The sequence below is a fragment of the Panthera uncia genome (genome assembly GCF_023721935.1).
Source record: "Panthera uncia isolate 11264 chromosome A1 unlocalized genomic scaffold, Puncia_PCG_1.0 HiC_scaffold_17, whole genome shotgun sequence".
Lineage (NCBI taxonomy): Eukaryota > Metazoa > Chordata > Mammalia > Carnivora > Felidae > Panthera > Panthera uncia.
This window is the reverse complement of record NW_026057577.1, coordinates 112,853,335-112,859,172: the sequence shown is the minus strand read 5'-3', so window position 1 is coordinate 112,859,172 and position 5,838 is coordinate 112,853,335. Positions and strand designations below refer to the sequence as shown.

Sequence of the window (5,838 nt, the reverse complement as noted above, 5' to 3'; positions counted from 1 at the left end):
AAGCAAGCAGTCCGGGCCTTTGTATCTCCACTGCATCAGTCGGTCATTGTGTGCAGGCCATCCAGGCATTTGGGACAGGCTGAGGACAATTTTCCAGAGAAGGGTGCAACTCTGAATTGTTAGCCACCAAAGATCATGGCAGCCAAAAAATGAACGCACTAGGTGGACAGGGGATTGAGGGATAGCATGAGTAGCATCTTCTAAAATAACTAAGTCATTCTGGTTAAGTTACTTAACTCTCTCATTATAAACTCATTTATAATGAAAACATATCTTTGATGCCGTAGGGACTGTAGAGAAATGGTAAGGAATAGTATATGTCAGGAAATAGTCTAACAAAAACACTCAAACATCAGCATTCAGAGAGTTTTACAACTCTAAACATTCACTAATTGCAAAATAGGAAAATTACAAAGACTGTAATTTTGTCTGCAAAATGTAAGTACAATGAATAAGTGAAGAAATAGAATTGTCCAAAACATGGAAATATTTTCTCTCTCACTGTAACTATAGAAGTACAAGCTTAAAGCAAATTACTGTTTATTTCTTATCAAAGAGCCAAAATCAAAGATAATACTCAGTATTGGCAAGGTGTCTGTGTGGGAATAGAGGAATCTCTTGCATTCCTATTAAGAGGATAAAATGACTGATTGTGTTCTGGGGGGCATATGGGAAATCTATCTGAAGCTTTTAAATCATGTATACCTTCTATAATGAGCATTCTCATTTCCAAGAATTTATCTGCAGAAAATTTGGCCAAATACTTGAAAATACAAAGGTATATAATATTATTTTGGTATTGGAAAATTGGCATGAGCTAATAAAACAGAAAGGGATAATAATGACAAAGCAGTTACTATAATGAATAATGGTATAAAAATATACTTACTGAAAGGAAATTAAGTCCAAACTTTAGTCAAAAACACAAATTTAAAAATTGTTTTCAGACAAGATGATATAATTTTTAAAAACATTTGGAATTATATACACTAGTGGTGATTATTTTTGTGAGAGGATGTATTTTTATCTTCTTTGTGCTCATTTGTACTGCTCTGATCTTTCTACAGTGAACAAGTAACACAACAATAACTCATAAGTCTCAGTTTTCTTCTTAGGAACTCAAGCCTGAGGTACAAGCCTGTAGGTACAAAACTTATTTGAGGATGGCCATTAACCACAATTTCTAGTTATTTTTGATTTCTTGCTATTTATGCCAAGCATAAATTTGTAAGCAAATTCTTGGAACATATTTCAAGAAAGAATCAAGACCATCAGTTTCAAGCAAACAGATTTGTTAAACACATAGACACAAATCACTAGGAACAATGAATGCACATCTTTACCCAAAGAAGAGAAAGAGAATTTTTTTTTAAAGTTTATTTATTTTTAGAGAGAGAGAGAGGAGAGGAGCAGAGAGAGAGGGAGAAAGATAATTCCAAGCAGACATGGAGCCCGATATAGGGCTTGAACCCATGAACTGTGAGATCATGACCTGAACCAAAACCAAGAGCCAGACGCTCAACCAACCGAGCCACCCAGGTGCCCCCAAAGAGAATCTGTTGTGTAAGTGTGATTGGTGAGAAAACTATCGTAGACTATTGCTTTAAAACTTGATTTACACTCATTCAAGGGATTACTTTCTCAGGATACTCATTTTATCCTGTCTTTTTTTTTTTTAATTTTTAATGTTTATTTTTGAAAGAGAGAGAGACAGAACATGAGTGGAGGCAGAGCAGAGAAAGAGGGAGACACAGAATCAGAAGCAGGCTGTCAGCACAGAGCCCGACTCGAGACTTAAACTCACGAGCTGTGAGATCATGACCTGAGCCAAAGCCGGATGCTTAACAGACTGAGTCACCCAGCTGCCCTTCATTTTATTCTGTCTTTAGGCTCATTTCACATTTGGTCAATATAGCAAACTGTATCAATCAGAATCACAACAGAAAACAGATGGCACAAATGGGGTAACTGAAGGGAGGTTCAAAAGGGGCAGTTTACAAAGAAGTGGGCAAGGCTCAGGGCTAGCAATATCAGAGAGGGGTTGAAAGAGTAGGGAGGAGGAGCTGTTATCGGAACCTTGAGAAGGTCAGTTGAGAGACGCAGGGACTGAGTGAAACAAAAGTCACCATACCTCTCACGTAGGACAGCTGTGCCCCCTCCAAGTGTTGGCTCAGCATTTCAGGCAGCTTCAACCTCAGGGCACCTCCATACCAGCACAAGTGTCCACAATCCCCAGGCCAGGATAAGAGAGAGCGCAGGGAAGCCCACGCCAGCTCTTCAGTGCAGCTCACTGGAGGTGATGGGTCATGTCTGCTCGCATCTCGTTGGCCAAAGCAAGTCATGTGGCCTTGCCCAGCTACGAGGGACTGGGGAAGAATCCTCATATGCACCTAAAAGGCAAGGAGAAGAACTAGACACATTGGTGAAACACACAGACAGAGAGTAGTCCCTGCTCTTTTATATTATGCTTCATTCCTTTGTATGAGAGACAGGCTCTTACCCAACCTTGGGACATACTCTAAGCTGTGCGGTCTCACGGTAGCCACTAGTCACATGCCAGTGACTGAGCACCTGAATGTGACTTGAGATGTGCTATACTTGTAAAATATACCTCAGATTTCAAAGACGCAGCACCAAAAGAAGAATGTACGATAGCTTATTAATGACTTCTAATATTGAATATAGGTGGAAGGATAATACTTTTGAAATACTGGGTTAAATAAAAATACATTATTATTTATTAATTTTATCTATTTTCACTTTTTAAAAAAGTTTTTTTAAGTTTATTTCAAGAAAGAAAGTGTGAGTGGTGGGGTGGGGAAGAGGGAGAGGGAGAGACAGAGAATCCCAAGCAGGCTCCCCACTGCCAGCACAGAGCCCCACGTGGGTTTCAAACTCACGAAACTGTGAGATCACGACCAGAGCCAAAAATCAAAAGTTGGACACTTAACCGACTGAGCCACAGAGGTGCCCCATCTATTTTTATTTTTTAAAATGTGGTTTCTAGATAACTTTGTATGCAGCTTCTGTTTGTGGTTTGCATTATTTTGCTATTGAACTGTGCTGTTCTAGAGAGTTCTCTTGGTTCCCAGGAGGGTTTCTAATAGAGAGAAAGAATTACCAGCTTCTGCTAGAATTCTCCATAGGATGAATCATTGCTTTAATTACTCCTGTAGCTAAGTAGCTACCCAAGTGATAAGGTTTTCTTCTTTTATTTTAATGTCTAATTTAAATAAATATAAAAATTCAGGATCAGTTTTTTTTTCTCTCCTCCATAAAGGCAAAGCACAGGTGGTTCATAGAGACCATTATTCCATGTAGAGTCTTTTTTATAAAACGTATTTAAATGTCACTCAGTTTCATTAAAACAAAGGAGCCATTCAGCAAATGTGCTGCTCTTTTAGTTTCTTACTTTTTCATGGAAACTCATTTTGAAGACTTTGTCTACTCTTTTATTTGGAAAGAGAGTACAGAGAAAGTTGTTACCTTTACCTTTTCCTATATATCGAGAGCTGAAGTTGTTAGGAGTTCTCAAATTTTCTTGGAAATATGGTCACACAGTAACTATTCTACAACCTGTGCCAGAGATGCCCCCTCCGTCCCTTCGGTCCCCTCCCTTCCCCTAGACCCAGCTCTCTGCCCCGGAGGCTGACCTGCTGGTCTACACTAAGTGGTCTGCAAGGGAGAGTTCTGGTAGAGACTAGAAGGGAGTGGAGCAGGGTCAGGGTATTTATTCACCTGCGAGGTAGCCTCTGGCTGTATATTTAGGGTTGAGTCAGGAAAAGGGCATCACTCTAAATAGAAGAGTTTAATACAGAAATTAGAGTACTGACTGAGTGCCACTGCTCCCTTTCATGACTGCAGGTTCTACTGCTCACTCTGCTCAGCCTTGTGGGTCTAGGAGCGGTGACAGCTTTGCTGTTCCTACTCTCAGGTGACTGCCCTATCCCTTGTGACTCCCTAATAGTCCTCTGAGTGCCCTTGAAGTGAGCATGCCATCTGCATTCTACAGCAACCGCAACCCAGGTGCTCGGGCATCCTGTGGGAGGGCTACATCCAAACAAGAGGTCGTTGAGTGTCAGGACCCAGAGGGGCAACATTTTGAAGATATTTGCTCAAGTCTAGGAGCATAAGATAGCTTTTCATATATTTCTGCCTGATATTTTTAAAAGCCTTTACAATGTCTTGTTGGAACAACAAACTCTAATATGACTAAGGTAAGAAAGAAAGTTATCAGGATGCATTTTTATATGTTGTAGTTTTTTTCTTTGGCCAAGAAATGTCAATATTTGAACCACACATTAAGTTCTATACTCATCAGTTCTTGGTCTTCCAAGTATATCCTGTACTTCTTAAAAAAAATTGTTTTAATGTTTATTTATTTTTGAGAGAGAGAGAGAGAGACAGAGTGCAAGGCAGGGGGGGAGACACAGAATCTGAAGCAGGATCCAGGCTCTGAGCTGTAGGCACAGAGGCTGATGTGGGGCTCCAACTCACAAACCACAGGATCATGACCTGAGCCGAAGTCAGATGCTTAATCAACTAATCCACCCAGGCGCCCCTACTTGAACTTATTTTAGATGGGAGGTTGAAAAATTTACTTTGTTTCCCCACCTGTACAATGAGGAGTTTAAGACTAGATGATCTTAAATATCCCTGTGCACTAACATTCTATAAGTCTATGATATTTCTATCAAATTTGTGAAAGAGTTTTTTGGCTCAGGTGAGGTGAAGGTGCAACTGTTTTCAGTTGTCCTGCATCTGGGCTCACCCAACACCAGCCACCTCTACCATGCCTAAGTTTGACCCCAACGAGATCAAAGTTGTATACCTGAAGTGCACCAGTGGGGAAGTTGGTGCCATATCATTTGCCCTGGCCCAGTAGACTGGCTCCCAGGATCTGTCTCCAACAAAGGTTGGTGATGACTTTGTCAAGGCACCAATGATTGGAAGGGTCTGAGGATTACAATGAAAATGACCGTTCAGAACGTACAGGCCCAGATTGAAGTAGTCCTTTCTGCCTCTGCCCTGATTATCAAAGCCCTCAAGGAACCGCCAAGAGACAGAAAACAGCACAAAAACATTAAGCACAGTGAAAATACCTCTTTTGATGAGCTTGTCAACATTGCCCGACAGATGCAGCACCGATCTTTAGCCAGAGAACTCTCTAGAACCATGAAAGAGATTCTGGGAACTGCTCAATCAGTGGGCTGCAATGTTGATGGCTGCCACCCTTATGACATCATAGATGACATCAACAGTGGTGCAGTATAATACCCAGCTAGTTAAGAACTACAAAGGAAAACCTTTCAATAAAAGATCATTTGACAACCAAAGAAAAGGTTGTGGGATATATTGGTGAGGTGAATGTGCAGACTTCTCTGGAGTACTGGGATGACTATTTTGTGAAACAATTTCACTTTCCCACTTGACCAACAAAATCAGAGAGAATTATTTTTACCAATGCCCTTGAAAGCAGGACATAAAAGAATGCATGGTACTAAGAGCACCAAGCTTGGATCAGAGGTCAACAAATAATGGCCCACGAGCCAAAGGAAACCTGCCACCTGTTTTTGTAAAGTTTTATTGAAACACAAGCCATGCTGACTTGTTTATGTATGGTGTATGGCTGCTTTCTCACTACCATGCAGAATTGAACTGTTGTAACAGAAATTATATCGGCCCATAAATCTTAAAATGGTTATTATCTGGCCCTTTGCAGAAAAAGTTCGCCAATCCCTGGCTTAAAATATGTAAGCAGCAAAAAAAAAAAAAAAATATGTAAGCAGCTCTCTTTAAGCAAAATTCCCCACCCGGGTTTTTTAGAAGTGACGTACC

The 5,838-nt window shown here is 40.5% G+C and overlaps 1 pseudogene; it reads left to right on the top strand.

Annotated features, from left to right (window-relative positions):
• Positions 1-4,609: 4,609 nt before the first annotated feature.
• On the top strand, positions 4,610-5,473 carry LOC125934591 (60S ribosomal protein L12-like; annotated as a pseudogene).
• Positions 5,474-5,838: the final 365 nt, after the last annotated feature.